This window comes from Phoca vitulina, unplaced genomic scaffold, assembly GCF_004348235.1.
Source record: "Phoca vitulina isolate PV1807 unplaced genomic scaffold, GSC_HSeal_1.0 scaffold8, whole genome shotgun sequence".
Classification (NCBI taxonomy): domain Eukaryota; kingdom Metazoa; phylum Chordata; class Mammalia; order Carnivora; family Phocidae; genus Phoca; species Phoca vitulina.
Genome location: NW_022589711.1, coordinates 33,448,792 through 33,466,020, shown reverse-complemented (window position 1 = coordinate 33,466,020; position 17,229 = coordinate 33,448,792). Strand labels below are relative to the sequence as shown.

At 36.9% G+C, this 17,229-nt stretch overlaps 1 protein-coding gene across 4 annotated transcripts in view; it reads right to left on the bottom strand.

Moving 5' to 3' along the window:
- The window catches only part of LOC116633800 (glutamate-rich protein 2-like), a 497,520-nt gene that overhangs the window by 239,834 nt on the left and 240,457 nt on the right, over positions 1 to 17,229 (bottom strand). For all 4 annotated transcript variants that reach the window (XR_004299787.1, XR_004299784.1, XR_004299785.1 and 1 more), the window contains one exon: positions 3,222 to 3,379. The gene's annotated coding sequence lies outside the window, so the exon portion shown is untranslated. The remainder of the gene's footprint in view (positions 1 to 3,221; positions 3,380 to 17,229) is intronic.

The following is a 17,229-nucleotide window of genomic DNA, read 5'->3' as shown; positions in this document are numbered from 1 at the left end:
AACAATCCTTATTGCTATGAAATGCACTCTAAGTCACCGAGGAAATTGCTACTTCTCTGACCAAGATCCCTTCTGTTAATCTGTCTTACTGCCCCCAGTAGCCCAATATACGGCCTGAGCTATATTTATTTGTATGTCCCACCTCATTCCAAAGCACATTTAAAATAGCTAAGGCTTTGGGATTTAATAATTATTGAATAAACAAGGCATAAAATTGAGCAACATTCCTCTCTGCCAGCTGACATAAACTACCCTTTCTTCTTCAGCATATGTAACATTTTGATTAGTAAAGGAATACTCATTAAGCTGATGCGTTTACCATTAAAATAATTATTTAAGCAAAAGAGACTTAATTGTGGTATTTTTTACATTTAATGGTTTCAGATTTGTTACAGAAAATCATAAAGGTAAAGAAGAAAACTTATATAACTTAGGTTTCAAATTTTCAATCACAGTCATAATTTCAAATATTCTGTCCTGCATACATTCATGTTTACTCATCTGAAAATATGTGCTCACAAGTGGATGCTAAAATAGGTGCTCTATGGCTTCCTTACTACTGCCTCCTTCACCTCTTCCTCCCCCACACCACTGCCCTAACAGTGTGGAAAGGTGTCAAACAGACAAAGGAGGCTTCGGCATGTTCCAGAACATCGTCTACAGAATTCAGACTCACTCTACGGGAGGGATATCCTTGTATTTAGACGTTTTGTAATATACACATTTATTTTCATACAATAGACTTACTTTTATTTTTAATGTTAAAAAAGTAGCAATGTTAAAAAAAAACTAGAGAGGAGCTGAGTTTTAAGTTTGGAAAAGAGAGAAATTAATGAATTAATTGGAAGCATCCTCCCATTAGCAACAATATTACTTAGCTTCTTGTAATAAAGAGTTTCTTTATTCCAGTAATTACTATTTATCTGAGATGATATTCTTGAAAAAAATGTAAATAAAAATCAATTGCAACTTTCCTGGTATCACTGTGTATCAATCACTCCATTAATGACAATCAGGGTAAAAACAGAAGCTAAGACACAGGGTAGAAACAGGGAAAGACATGGGGTAAAAACAGAAACTAAATTGCTAGCCTTCATTATCTGTCACAAAAGAAACACTAGGATGATCCTAACTGATTAATTTGCTGAGAGTTACTTCCTAATTATGAATAGTATTCCAACTTTAGTCTTTACCTATATAATATATATTACACGTTTTCTTCTTACATGTCCTTATAAATGGCAATTACATTTTTATGCAGAAAATGTAGAAAGACTAGTGTCATGGTCAGCAACTGGAGTAAGAATATTCTGCCTATGACAGAATTTAAAAATAAGAGAATGGCACAATAAGAAGTAACTTAGAAGAAGAAAGAGGAAAGAGAGAAAAAGGGATTTTATCAGCTTAATACGCACAGATTCATCACTGTTGTTACAGCTTACATATATTAATTTTTTAAAAGCAGTTTAACTTCTTAAAGATGATATTTATGTTTGCCCCCAATTTTTCCCCTACTGAGAAAACAAAACAAAACAAAACAAAACAAAAACAAAAGAGATTTCCAGAGGAGAATGAACATTCGTCAGTTTTGTGTCTGGGTTCTTTTTTGGGGGGGGCGGTAAGGGAGTGGCAGGGAGTGCAGGGAAAAGCAGGCAATTGATGTTGAAAAACAAATGGGTCAATACTAAAAGAGAAGATTTCTAGATCTGATTTCTTTACCTGAAGAAAGTGTCCTACAACTGAAAAAAGCTAATGTAAATAGTGAATGTAGTACAAACAGTGAGAACAAGGGAGAAAACTAATGCATCCTGTTTGGACAAGGGTGCAAGACTTTCGGAGTTTCATGTGATTTGTCTGGTTTGTTGTTGTTGTTGTTGGGTGCGATGCTCTTTATCTTAGTCCCTTAATGAGTCTGGGTAACAAACATCTAGAGGAGAGGGACTAAAAAGGTGGGAGATAACCATGTCCTAAGAACACTTAGAGGACCATGGGTGTTTAGCAGGTAGAAGAATTAGGACACAGGCCAGCCACGGGCAAGTTGCTGCAGTGAAGGTGTCCATTGCTTTGTGATTTAGAAATGCATTACCAGGTAATCACTTACTAAGTACATATTCTATGTAAGCACTTTGCTAATCACCAGACACGGCTTGGTGACACAAACCACATTTCCTACCCTCATGGAGCTTTTTCTCATGGGCCTTGCATGAACAAAGTACGGTTATCATTCTCATAATCACTTCTCTTCCTGGGGAGTTTCCCACTAACAATTTTTCATAACTAATGCCCAGAGTGATAAGTACAGCTAACATCTTAGATCAGAAAGACTTAAACTAAGTCCAATAAATTCAGTAAGTTTCTCTAACATAACCTGAGAGAAAAGAAGCTAAGAGATTGGGGATTTTAAACCAGGGGTTTTTAAAATTTCATCCTAGGAGCAGATGCTGTGGGATGTCCTTATTATGAGAGAAAAGTGACCTGAATAAGAACCAAAGAGAAGTTCCCAACATCTACAGGGATTCGGAGTCAACTAAAGCTCTTCCTGGATTCCTCTGATATGTAGAACCAGATTCCTCACTGAGGATACTTCTCTTTGTTTATGCTTTTAGAATTTTCTCTAATCAGTTCTGTTTTCAATCTCTCAGTAATAAAATCAATAAAAATAGCAATAATACATTTAATAATGATACATACAATAATTATCATTTATTGTACCATCTATGTTCCAGTCACTGTATTAAGTGATCTATTTTTTTTTTTGAGGTAGCTATCCTCTAAAGTAATCATCATTTCCTCCATTTTCACAAATGAAAAAAAAATTAAACTTCATAGAGATGAAATTTTTTTTCTGAAGGTCACATAGTTTTTGAGTTTGGCTCTGCCATTTCTTAAGTCCCTGCTAAGGCCAAAGCTTTTGATCATTTCCAAGTAGCCAGACAGAATACCATCATCTGTGTAGAGTGAGAGAAGCAGGAGCAGAAACTGCTTGCGAATGCATAAAGAAGTAACGCTGCCTATTTCTGAGAAGGAAAAATGCAGCAGGGGCAAGCTTTACTTTATGTTTTATACTTTTTTTATATATTTGAATGCTACGACCTCTTCATGTATAACTTCTTTAAAAAAATTCAGCACAAATGCTAAACTGCCTCTCAAATTCATTCCTTTCTGTTCTTCTTAGTTGTGCTAAAACAATCCAAGAGAAGGGACTTGGGGTCCATGCTCACCTGAACTTCAGGGTTGTGTTGATATGTTGGTGGTTTGCCATTACGAAGGCAGAGCTCATGCAAGACTGAGAACACTCCTGCAGAGGTGAATGTGAAGAAGACGTCAGCACCTAGCCTCAACCTCCAGCCCGGACAATTGCCTTCTGAACTTCTTTCTGCTAAAAGATGGATTACTTTTTAATTTTAATATTGGAGGTAATATGTTTAGTGATTTTCATTCAAAAGGGAAAATATTATTCTATTATAATCCTGACTAAGCTAAACAGGAGTGTGTTATAATAAACAGATCTCAGTACATCACAAACACAACTTTCTAACAAAGTGTTCAAAGGTACAAGGCCTTCGCACACTCAACTCTTTATCAATGATTTCAAATTAAATAAAGAAGAAACTTGATAGCTGGGGTAAAACTGAAATTGATGGCGACATCAAATGCTGACAAAGTTTAAATGGAACTTCTATACTCATATTGTTGGTGGCAGGGCAAGTCAGTTCAACCATTTTGAAAAAAAAATTGGCAAAATGCATCAAAAGCTATAAAAACCATTCACAGCCTTACACCTACTAATCTCACTTCTGGAAATTTCTCCTTTGAAATTATAAACATTTCCACTTCAACTATGCAAGTAATGTTTTTAAGAATGTGTAGTTGAACCTCTGAGAATTTATTATAAATGTTTTACATTTATACTGAAATAAAAATATAAAGACAGCACAATGAATTAAAAAAAAAAACTACTTTTTCACAAGTGAATACTATATGTTAAGTGCTAACCTAGAAGCTATACATATAGATGCTTATCCAAATGTGGTTGATTCAATGGTCTATGAACTGGAAGTTTTATTATTAGGCAATTTTGTGTTTTCATAGTTCAGAGATAAATGATGCTATAGGATAATCCTAAACGTGATGAACACATTTCAAAAGAACTCTCTAAGTCATCAAAGAAAGATTACAGTTAGTTCAAAATAGTTATATACCTAAGACTATATGATCTAACTGGACCACTGAGTCATCAACATTTATTGCTGAATACTGTTATGAACCATTTACCCAAGGACAGGTCCTTGTAAGGAATGATATTTTTAATTTCTGAGAACAAGAATCCCCTCTCATGTTGTATCCACCTTATTGCTGATTGAGTAGGCCAACTTTGAAAAGTTTTTATTTGGCTAATATTTGTAACTTGGTTCTGAATTCATAACTGCTAGAGAATGGACTAATGTGAAACAGTGAATTTTAACCCATTTCCATACAACCACATACTTTAAGTGCAGAAAACAGAAAGAAAGCTGTATACACTCCACAACAGCAACAACGTAAAACATACCTATGAAAAAGACTAGAAAGGAATAAATGCAAACTAGAGAACAGCAATGACGAAGTACTGTCATTGTAAGTGAGTGATTTGTCTTCTATTTTCTGGAACTTTCTTCCTTTATAGGAACATATAGTTGGGTCTTCCTTTTCTATAAATTTTTTATTTGAGTATAATTGATATACATTGTTATATTAACTTCAGGTGTACAACAGTGATTCAACAAGTTTGTAAGTTATGCTATGCTCACCACTAATGTAGCTACCATCATCATCATACAACACTATTACAATACCATTGACTATATTCCTTATGCCGTGCCTCTTATTACCATGACTTATTCATTCCATAACTGGAAACCTGCATCTCTCACTCCCCTTCACCCATTTTGCCCATCACCCCACCCCCCTCCCCTCTGGCAACCATCAGTTTGTTCTCTGTATTTATAGGTCTATTTCTGCCTTTTGTTTGTTTATTCATTTGGGGTTTTTTTATTCCACATATAAGTAAAATCATATGGCATTTGTCTTTCTCAGTCTGACTTATTTCACTCAGCATAATACCTACTAAGTCCATCCATATTGTCCCAAATGGTATAACCTCATCCTTTTCTTTTTTTTTAAAGATTTTTATTTATTTATTTGAGAGAGAGGGAAAGTGAGCGAGAGAGAGCACGAGTGGGGAGGGGGGGAGTTGAGGGCAAGAGGGAAAGGGAGAAGCAGACCCCCCACTGAGCAGGGAGCCTGATGCAGAGCTTGATCCCAGGACCCTGGGATCATGATCTGAGCTAAATGCATATGCTTAACCAACTGAGCCACTCAGGCGCCCCTAACTTCATCCTTTTTTATGGCTGCATAATATTCCTCTGTGTGTGTGTGTGTGTGTGTGTGTGTGTGTGTGTGTGTGTGTGTTATTCCTTCTTTATCCAATTTGACTCTCCCTTTTAAATGGGGATGTTTAAACCACCTATATTTAATGTAATTATTGATATGGTTAGGTTTAAATCTTTGAGCTCGTGGTTTGTTTTCTATTTGACTCATTTGTTCTTTGTTCCCTTTTCCCTCTTTTCCTGCCTTTTTGGATTCATTGATTATATTTAATGATTCAGTTTTCTCTCCTTAGTTGGGTTATTAGCTATAAAAACTTGTGTTATTTTAATGCTTGCTTTCAGGTATATAATATACATCTTTAACTACCTTTAACAGTCTACCTTCAAATGATATAATGACCCATTACATCTAGTGTAACAAGTTTATAACAGTGTTCTTCCATCTCCTTACTCTAGTACTATTGTTGTCACATATTTTACTTCTGCATGTGGCTTAAAGTGTGTAATACATTGTTATTAATTGTTCTGTAAACAAAAATTATCTTTTAAAAATATTTAAATAAGAAAAAAAATTATTGATATTTATCCATAAAATTTCTGGTGCAAAGTAAATGGCAAGATATAAAGATATCTATATTGCATAAAAAAAGACAGTGTTCGGGGGGCCTAGATGGCTCAGTCGGTTGGGTATCCAACTCTTGATTTTGGCTCAGGTCATGATCTTGGGGTCATGGGATCAAGCCCTGAATCAGATTCCACACTCAGTGCAGAGTCTGCTCACGGTTCTCTCCCTCTGTCCTTCCCCCTGCTCCAACTCTTTCTCTCTCTCAAATAAATAAATTAATTAAATCTTTAAAAAAAAAAAAAAGGTGTTGGAATTTTGCTTTCTTCCCTCTATTTGCAATTTTTAATGGATTTATGTTAATTTTTTAAATGGCTTTCTTTTTTTAAATATTTTATTTATTTATTTGAGAGAGAGAGAGAGAGCATGAGAGGGGAGAGGGTCAGAGGGAGAAGGAGACTCCCCATGGAGCTGGGAGCCTGATGCAGGACTAGATCCTGGCACTCCGGGATCATGACCTGAGCTGAAGGCAGTGGTTAACCAACTGAGCCACCCAGGCACCCTGGATTTATGGTAATTTTATAAGGAAAAAAGTTAATGTTACATACCTTTGGTTCATTCTAAGTTTATGGGAAGTACAAAAAGGTTTAGGGTATAGTAAAATGTTACGTGTAAAGAGGAAGAATAAAATATGTTATATGGCCATAATTACATTATGATGTTCAAAATACAAAGCAATCCTTAAAAAATTATACCATATAAAAACTTAAGCAGTATCACTTCACTAAGCTGCTGCAGAGTGGAACAGGATGGGCGGGAGTGGGGCAATAGATTATACATGTTGCATCACCCACCCACAAGGCATCTCAAATCCTAAAGAGGAAATTATTCATCCTGCTATAAAATATCGAAAACACTTTCCTCGATATACAAAAGAAATGCTGATTGAGAAGAAAATAAAATGGCAACAATAAGAGAGCAGAGAGGTAAGAGGGGAAGCTACAGCATTAAATGGGTAGAGCGGATGTTGCCAGGGTGTGTAAAGCAATATACAGCATCTATAAAATGTAGAAGAGGAAGCACACCAATTAGTAGAAGAGGAAGCATGCTGATTAATTAAATAAAGACTCCTTTGAGTAACTTTGATTATAAAGTGCTCAAAGATTAATTAAGGATCTTAATTTTTTCAAATAAAAGTGTACATCACATCATAAACCAGCATAGTACATAAATGGTGTAAAGTGTGTCAAGGAGAATTAGTAAAATTTGGAGGAATAAAAATCCAGAATGGATTATAACAATGATTATTTTCTTAGCCATAACTCATAGGGTTTTTCTATATGTTCTTTGGTGGTGAGGAATAAAAAGTTCATAGCAGACTCTTTTATACACTCATAACTTATAAAATACATTTGTACCAATGTAATTTTCATAATAAACCATACATAGGTCATTACAGAGTCTGTGTCCAATCATTTGCAATAGATTCTTTTGTTCTTTTTTTTAAAGTTCCACATTGAAGTAGCCTTTAAAATGGGTATAGAGTTATTGGCTTGCTAGACTCCATAAGACTACTGCAAACAAGAGCATTTTGCCTAGAATGGGACAAAACAGATAAGTTGTACCTTTTATAGAATGTTGCTTTAGTAAGATTTATACAATGAAAAATAGGAGATAGTCTAAAATGTTAACAGAATTTGTTATTGAAAGATGAACTTTTGTGTATTTTTAGCATAATTATTGCTTTCCCCCAAATACTTCTAATAGTTAACTTTGGAATGAAATATAAACATCTTTAAAAGGTTGCACACTTCCCAAACTTAGTAAGGAAGTTATATAACATATATTTAAACCATCCCTTCGTGTCTAGGAACCATCCTTATGATTTTCAGTACAACTTCTCTGGAGGAGTGGCACTTCTCTTAGGATTGAAAGGAGTAGAACACAGTTCGCAAACAACCTCAGGATGCTATGATTCTTCTATCTTCTTTAGTTACAGTTGAGATGATCTACGTGACAATGTCTATCTTGTAATTTGGTGTTTGGTAGCTGATATACCATCAGTTGTCTACTAGAATTAGTCAAGCTTCTTAAAGCACCTTATTTTACATGTAACTGTAATCCAATAATGTTTTCACTGAGGTGTGTGAATATATACACATACATTGTCGGGAAGTTATTTTTCTTAGAGCTAAGGTCAGTCTCCCTCTTGATCTCTCTCTCCCTCTCCTCTCTCCTATTTCCCTTCTTTTTCCTTTCCCTCTTTTCTACTTCTTCCATCCCTTTTCTCTTGCTCTTTCTCTCTTTCTCTCTCTCTCTCTGTCCCCCTCTCTCCCTCCTTTCTCTCCTTTTCATTGGAGGGGCTAGTTTTGACTCCAGAAAAAAGCAGCTGCTGCTAGTGTAAGACATTAAAGAAATATTATTCCACTTATGTTAAGGTATCAGTATTCCTTTAGCCTACTCCAGACTAATGAACCATATCTATAGGATATAGATCTATAGAACCATATCCATCTAGACACTCAAATCCAATAACCCATGTGTGAGTTGGGCTAGCCAGAAACAAAAGGTTCATAGCACTCTGTCCCTGAACTGTTGACCAGCTGTTCCCATTGCTCAATTGGCTGGGAACCCTGAGAAGCACAAAAGGCAAGAAAAGGGATCTTAGGAGGCAGCTTCTTACTCCCCCAGTGTACTGGCCTGCAGGCAGCTTCTGAGGATCACTCACTATCAATTGTTAGGACCTGATATTTAGTTGAAGGGCCTTTTAGAGTTCAGAAGCATTTAGAAAAGCAATGGTGGAAGCAACTTACTGAGTTACCTTTATGAGAGCTCCAGTATTAGCTAAGAAGTGCTATAATTCCTAAAAGTGCACTGTCTTCTCATATCATAGATGACTGGTTAACTCAGATTCTCTCTATGCCCTCAATCTTCCATTCATCTAATCATGAAGATAGAGCCCTTAGCTTTCAGATGTTTTCTTTCCAAGGATAAAACCACTGTATTTTCCCAGAGCACTTCCTTCATATATAATAACATGTGATTAAGAGGAAAAATAATAGGATTGTGTTTTAGTTCTCAACAGGAGGCATATCATAATTATTACGAAAAATTTTCAAAAACCATATTTCCTGCACAAAGACATGCTCTGCTGTAAAAGGGAACATGGGGAGAGGAGGGCTCATGCCCTGTCATCACTCATTGGTATAATGGAAAGAGACTGTACTTCTGAATCAAGAAACCTAGGTTTTAGTCAAAGCTCTGACATTCTCCTTTAACTTATTCATTCAACTAATACTAAGTGAGCATTTTCTCTGTCAGGCATTGGACTAAGTTCTAAGTACAGAATGGTGAATGAGAAAAGTTCACTGACTGCTTGGAGCTTAGAGTCTAGTTGATATGATGGACCTTAAACAGATAATTATCTTAAAAGTAATTAAATTTGAATTATGCAAAGGGAAAATGCAATATGCTCTGAGAATCTCAACTGTGTGACCATAGAGAGGTAACCAGACCTCTGTGCCTCAGCTTCACCATCTGCAAGATGGCATAAACCATACTTGCCAAACGACCGTGATAGACATATAAGAATACCTAGAGACAATAAATGTAAATGTGGCTTGGAAAATTCCATGTGGTAAATAAATATGGACGATTATCATCAGTTAGAGAGGTATTTTTTTTTTTAAAACACATGAGTAACCCATATCTTCCCCTTTGGCTAGCATGGTAATCCTCAAAGAAAAGGAAAGCACAATATATCCAGTCGGCTTCAGTGAGTCCTGCAGTAGATGTGGAATCACTTGAAATAACTGTTAATTTTTACTGTGTACAAACTGTTCCAGTAGCCTATTACTTCCAATAAACTACCTCAAACTTTAGTGGATTAATATAGTTGAAGAATTCAGGAAAGTTTCATCTGGAAGATTCTTTTGCTCCCAGAAGAATGTAGCATCACTTGCTGTCACTCAGTGGTATTCAGCTGGCTCAGTGGGCCCCTTCCCCATACTGGCATGCTCTTTACGTGGTCACCATGTTGTACTTCACATGGGGTAGGTCCAAGTTCCAAGAGTGAAGACCCAGAAAGTAGCAACTATCAATGTATTAAGGGCTGGGAAATCAGCAATGTATCCCTTCTACTATATCATGTCAGTCAGAGCAACCAGAGTCTGCTCAAATTCAGGGGAAGGAGAAATAAACCTCATTTCTCTATGGGAAGAATGTCAAAGAATTTATAGCCATCTTTAATCTGCTGCACAAACACTGGTAAAAATTAGCCATAGCTTAACTCTGTTCTATGCTTGCCTCAGCCCCTCCTCATCCATTCTTGTTTCCACAACATATACAGACCAAGTAAGCTCCTGCATTTATATAAAATTTATAACAGTGGCATGAAAGAGGGAAAGAAATCTTTCCCCATGGACCCCCATTAGTAGAGTGATTGAAGAGAGAAACGAAACAGCTTCTCAACAAACCAGCTCCTGGTACATTCGATCCAGGAGCTTAGAGAAGGGCTGAGAATACACTGCCCCTTTCTCCTTCCTCCATCTGCTGCAATGCCTGATTTTGTTTTTCCACCTGATTACTTATTAACAAACAAAAAAAGTCCTAAGTGTCTGTTTTCTTATGTTCAGATCCTGACTGTAAAAGGGATTTTTAACAATATGCTCATTATAATCAAGTGACAAGTGAACTTGGAGGTCTTACGGAATTTATTATGACAAAATGTAAACTGCAGGATATTATTTGCTACATAAAATGTACAGGATATTATGCTGTATCCCAGAGGAAAACGCAGGGCATAAAAAAAAGAGCATGGGTTTTGGAGTCATGTTGATCTGAGTCTGAGAAGTATTTCTGCCAATATATAAGACTGACAATATCACATCTGAGCTGGTGTTTCTTCAACACCATTGTCGCTGAAGAAATGGAGAGCGAAATGTGCCTAACGTAATGACTGACACAGCAGATTCTCAAGAAATGTTTGCTGCAGGAACGAATAAAATCCCCATCATCAAAGTAATCTCCTGAAAAACAAGATTTGATCATAAAAGGGATAACCTCTAAGATAACAGAAGAGGGAAACTAAAGTTTATTAAGTACCTACTATGTGGCAGGCATTGTGCAAGTTGCTGGGGATAAAGATGAAAAACAGGCTTTCCTCTCAGAGAAAAGCACATCACACAAGGGCTATGAAAGAGCAAAACACAACATTTGTGGCAATGCAGAGTGTGTGCATCGGCCTGCGGGTCCCAGAGAGGGACAGGGGGGCAGGGGCCTGGATTTTTAAGAACAAGTGTGAATCAAGCAAAAAACAGGGAGGAGAGGTGGACACAAAAGGTTATTACTCAAAAAGGTAAAAGGGCCCATTTAAATATCCTTGAGATTAAGGCTAGGAAGTGGGGAAAAATGATCCCGTAGGTCTATATTCCTTACTTCTGGCCGGATCCTGGCAGTGAGCCCAGATCCAGACACACAGTAGGCACTCAATAAATGCTCATTAAAGGAAAGGAGGGTAGGGGAATGTGGGGTGCCTGATGAATTTTGTACTCTATCCTAATGACTGAATGTTACACTGAAGGCCACAGGCTATGTTGAAAGATTTCAAGTAGGGCCAATTTGATTAAGGTTCCTCTTTTCCAACCATGCACCTAACAACGGTATGGGGAAAGAATTAGAGTAGGTCACACATATAGGTAGGGAAGAGTTAATCTATTATAGTAATCTTCCTCTGGTGTGTTCTAAACCTTTACAAAGATTAAGGCAGGTATAACATTCTCTGTTTCACCTGAATCAGAGAATGTCAAACCTACTTCCACACTTGCTTTGGGTATGAAAGTCAGACAGGGGTGAAAGTACCAGTCAGCTCACAGTATATTTCTATTGACCTGCTTGGGTGCCTTCCAAGCTAACAAAATTCTCTCCTGATGAAGCAACAATTTGCCTCCTAAGCACGTCTTTGTGGTGAGAAGATGTGTAAAGCACAGACCAACAGAAAATGTCTTGTTTGGTGGGACCTTTTATTTTTCTCATGTCTTTTCAGCTTCTCTTTTGGATTTTGCTCTAAGCTCTAGATATCAGTAACCTCTCACACTCAAAAGTTCAATCGAAGAAAACACTAGTTTGTACATGATTCTCATCATGGCAAAATGGCATTATCTGCTTGAGGCTGTAAGATTGTAGATGAAAAGGGGATTGAACATCAAGTCACTAGTATATCTGGCTGTCAGGCAGAAAAGGGCAAGTGGTCATTTGAATGAAATGACTTACAAGCCTCCCTTACAAAGTCAAATATTTATCTAAAGGTGGTCAGAAGATAATCCTGACCCACCCAACCTTACCTCTGGCTTTTTCACTTACTTGAATTTATATCCTTTCATTCATTCAACAAATACCTCTTGGGAACCTACTTTATGCTGGGTATCAGAGGTAAAATGGTAAACCAGACAAAGATCAACCTGCTTTCTATGCACTGCCTCTGGACACTTAGAATTAGACCCATCTTCCCATGGTTTCCAAAATACAGTCTAATTAGTCCTGCTCCCACACTTGTTTGTGGCTTCACTTTCAGGATAAATATTTCCATCATTTAAGGATTTACTCATAATCTGTGTCTTCCGTGAATCTTCCTTATTGTTCCTGCTCCAAGTAATTTCTTTTTGTTATAGCTATTTCACAGATTTTAGCCCCTGACCATACAATGTGCCACTGTCTCACACAGTACTTGAAAAAATATAAACATAATGATATATAGACATCACAGCATAACATGGTTTTCCAAATATGCATTTACACCAGAAACAAAGATGAGTGCTTTTAATTGATGATGTATATAAAACACCCTCAGCAGGACTGAATTCCAACTAGTTCATATGAACTTCACAAAAGATGAACTTAAGTGACTGTTTTATGCTTCGGGTCAGAATCCATTTAAGAAGTACGACTAGATGCATCCCACATTCAATAGGAGGATAATGTTAGTGTCTGGACATGACAAGTCACATATTTCAACCACGAATTTTTAAAAGTTGGCATATGAAGAAATGAAGAAAAGAGAAGAAAAGAAATTCTACTGCTCATCAGCCTCTACAGAACACATAAAGCTGTCAGAAAAGATAACAATGGAATTGTTCTCTACCCTCCAGCGGAAATATTCCAGAAACAAAAGATTAAAATGTGATTTGATCCTCAATGCAATGTCTCGGAGCTGTGGATTTTATGAACAACTTGCCAGTAGGGTCAGGTTTAGAGGAGAGTCTCAAAACCTTATCTATCATTATATATAAACTGCTAAACACAAAAGAGGAAGTAAAGTCAAATAGGACATGGAAGGCTCAGTACATATTCAGACTTTTGTAGTGTAAAAATTTTTGTTCTACTTCATCATCTCAGTTCCCCATCCACTACCGAAACACCACCCCCCCAAATTCCCCCCAACTATAAAATATTTCTCCACTATTGACAGGGTAAGATTTCAATCCCTCTTTCTCTTATGTCCAAATGTCAAAGGAATAAGTGTCTTTCTATATTGCACTGTCATAAAACAGAGCTCTCTCTTTGTAATGAATTCCCCTCAGTCCATCAAGAGTGGAGCAGAGCATATGCTTGATAATTAAAAGGTCAAATATTATGGAGGCATACTGTGATGCATATGTTTATAAAAGATTCCATTTAACCCAATCATTTTAATCACAAAAATTTGTTTTCCACAATTATCAATCAATTCAACTAAGTGTTTTGTAACCTATCCCCCATCTCTGAAAAGCAAATCAAATTACTGTTATTTCTAACTATAACACTAGGAATTTTCATGTTATACATAAAAAGCTTTTTAATGGTGGTACTAATAAAAGTTCATTTTAAATTAAAAATTAAACATAATAACTATTTGAGACTGTTCTAATTTTCATAAGGTATGTCAGTAATTTTGAATGAGGATGGGTGGAAAATTAAATATAAATTGAAATGCATGGGTCCACAGTAGTCACTTAAAAGATACTTATTGAGTAAATGAATAATAATTATTATTTTAATAACAAGCCACTCTAGGCAATTTGCAAGAGATTGATGAAAGTGGGGGAGTAGTGTTATTTTTTGTTGCTTAACTATTTGTTTTTCACTCAAGGTTAAAAAAAATAAACAAAAGCCCACCTCCTTAGGGGAGCAAAAATCATTTATAATTTATACTTCTCCAGTGTCATAAGGAAATATATGTGAAAATCTGAGTGAACTTGCCCTGTTATGCATGTTTGTGCCCCCTCCCCATCATTACCAAGTTTATATGTCGAAACCCTAACCCCCAGTGTGGCTATATTTGGAGATGGGGCCTCTAAGGAAGTGATTAAGTTTAAAGGAGGTCATAAGGCCAAGTGAGGACATAGTGAGAAAGTGGCCACCATCAGCAAGCCAGAAAGAGAGCTCTTACCAGAAGCTGAATTTGCTGAAACCCTGATCTTGCCTCCAGAACTGTGAGAAAATAAAATTCCGTTGTCTAGCCACTTCGTCGGAAGTATTTTGTTGCGGCAGCCCAAGCCAACTAACACAGGCCCCACAGCTCCTCTTTATTCCAGTGAAGTGGTAGTGGCCCTTGGAGATAAGTCATTGGCCACATCACCTGGATGATCTACACCATTATCTCAATCTGCATCCAGGCAAAACAACACTTTTGGCATTGAGATCTCCACCAAATGGCTTTGCCTCCTGCAGGAGATGCTTCAATGTGCTGGCCAGACCCTGCTCAGGACTAATGATTACTCCTCCAAAAATGGGAAGAGAGTGCTAACAGCTCAGAGGTCTCAGTCCTCTCAAGAAATTGCCCTCAGCTATAGAAAGCTGTCTCAGCCCCAATCCTACCTCTTTCCTGGTCCCTCGCCACACCACCGCGTGCTAAGGAATGCCATCCCCATTTCAGAACAACCTGCAGGGTTAGCTGGGACATTCAGTAAGCCTGCATCAGGACTGAAGTTCTTCCTCGGCTGAACCTGCTTCTTTGCCTTCTCTTCCACAGATGTTGATTCTAAGAGCACTTCCTAACAAACTTTTTCCAGGCTTCCTTTCACATCAGAATCTGCTTCCAAGAGAACCCAATCTCTAACTCCCCTCAACGGGAATCACCTTTAGTTTTATTTTTCTGGTATAGTTTAAATAAGCGTATTTCCACTGAAAGACTACAGGGAGGATAAAAGTCATAAATTCAGCTCAAACCAAGGATGAGAAGGAAAACCTGAAGGGAAAAAATTATACTGAGCCTCTAGATATGCCTGAATTCTAGATTTGGTTATTTCACATGCATTATCATGTTTTTCCACCCGAACATTGTTTAGTAGCAATATATTCATATCACTCCCAGAAACACCATCAAATTAAAATATGCTCACTGCTAACAAACTGCATGTAAGAACAACAGAAAAGAGATTTACAATAACTTCAAGAACTCTGAATGTACCATTCCTATTCCTGCCTCTATTTTGTTCACTCTCTCTCCTCTTCTTACAGCCAATGGCTACCCTTCCCTCAAAGCCCAACTCAAGTGTCAATTTCTTTATAAAATATTCTTTGTTCAACCCTATCTATTCCATCTGTAGAGTTTGGGTGTATTATTCAATTAATGCACTGAAAGTTTTTGAGTCCTATAGTTTATACCTCCAAATGTCTCATAAGTTTTTAGAGACAGGGAGTATGTGTTGTAATTCTTCAAACCTCTCAATGAGCCCAGAGCCTTGAACATCACCTACTGGACAGAGGTACAAAGAGTATAACACTCTCCATTGCAGGTGTTTAAAGAAAAATGGAGGTAATCTTTTCATGAAGAATGTCTAAATTGTTTCCCACCTAAGGAACAGGGGAAACATCCCCAACCCATAATTGCACGGATAAATTATCTACATCAATAGCTTTCATCTGTATTTAATATTGAAGAGTGAGGTTTAGAGATAACTGGTAGTCCTTAAGCATTATCCAGACATTCTACATGTTAAACTCATGTGGTTTTAATAAATAAAGAAGGGCTGGCTTAATTTTTGGTATTAATTCAACAAATATTTATAATGCACTCACAGTATTCTTGGAATTATGGATATAAAGCTCATTGCTGTGTAATCAACACAACATCATTTCTTTTATTAGTTCTAGTGAGCAAGTAAGAATAGGTAATTCACATAGCATGGGCTACCAAAGTAAAGAAAGGAAGACACATTTAAATCTACAAACTGAAATCCATGAAAAGAAAAAATTTCTCAGGGGGCGCCTAGGAGCTCAGTCGGTTAAGCGTCTGCTTTCAGCTCAGGTCATGATCCCAGCATCCTGGGATTGAGTCCCACATCAAGCTCCCCACTCAGTGGGGAGTCTGCTTCTCTCTCTACTCCCCTCCTGCTTGTGCTCTCTCTCTCTCAAATAAATAAAATCTTAAAAAAAAAAAAGAAAAATTTCTCAGAATATTAATACACAGAATTTATTTTTTTACAAAAACCTACCCCATTTTTTAGTATTTACTATGCACCAAGAGCTACCACTTGCTTTAACATTGCCTTATTTAATCCTTATTACAAACCTATGATTGTGCATTTTGCAAAGGAGAAAACTGAGAATCAGATATGCTAAATAACTTACCCAATATTACACTAAGGTGTTGTCTGCTCTTAGCTAGTGCACCATAATAATGGTACTATTATTCTAACAGGGTCAATGAAAATAACATTTAGAGATACTTTATGTGTTAAAGCTTTCCTATTAGGCATTTCTTGTTTACATCTTTATGAGGCATAATCTGCTCTCCATTTTAATTTTCTTTTTTGCCTGTAATAGCAGTTACAACCTTAGCTAACTAAAAAGTATACTCAAATAGACCCTAGTGGAATTTAAAAATAAAACTTTAATGTGTTTTCTCCATATCTGTTCCTTTTCTCCTTCTAACCACCTAATTTCATAGATACTGAGTTTTCCTTTTATAAAACATTGCAGCTGATATTTTGCTGTAGGATTTTTGCATGACATTAAAAATTTAGAAGGCAAAATGTCAGGAAGTAGCTGTTTTTGTCCTTCTTGAAACATAGCGTTGGAGAACACGATCAAAAAGACATGACCGCCAATTGACCTGTGAGCTGGACCCCGACACTAGGAGACTCTTCATCCAGTCCACTGTCTTAGGAATTGGGTTCTACTTGCCTTTCCTCCTCCCAGAGGCTGCTCCAAGGACATAACCTTGAGATGGTGATGTGATGTTGAAAACACCTGCATGGTATACATGATGGAAGTCCAGTTACGGCCTCTAGATAAGCTTCAAAGATTTGGAGGACGAGT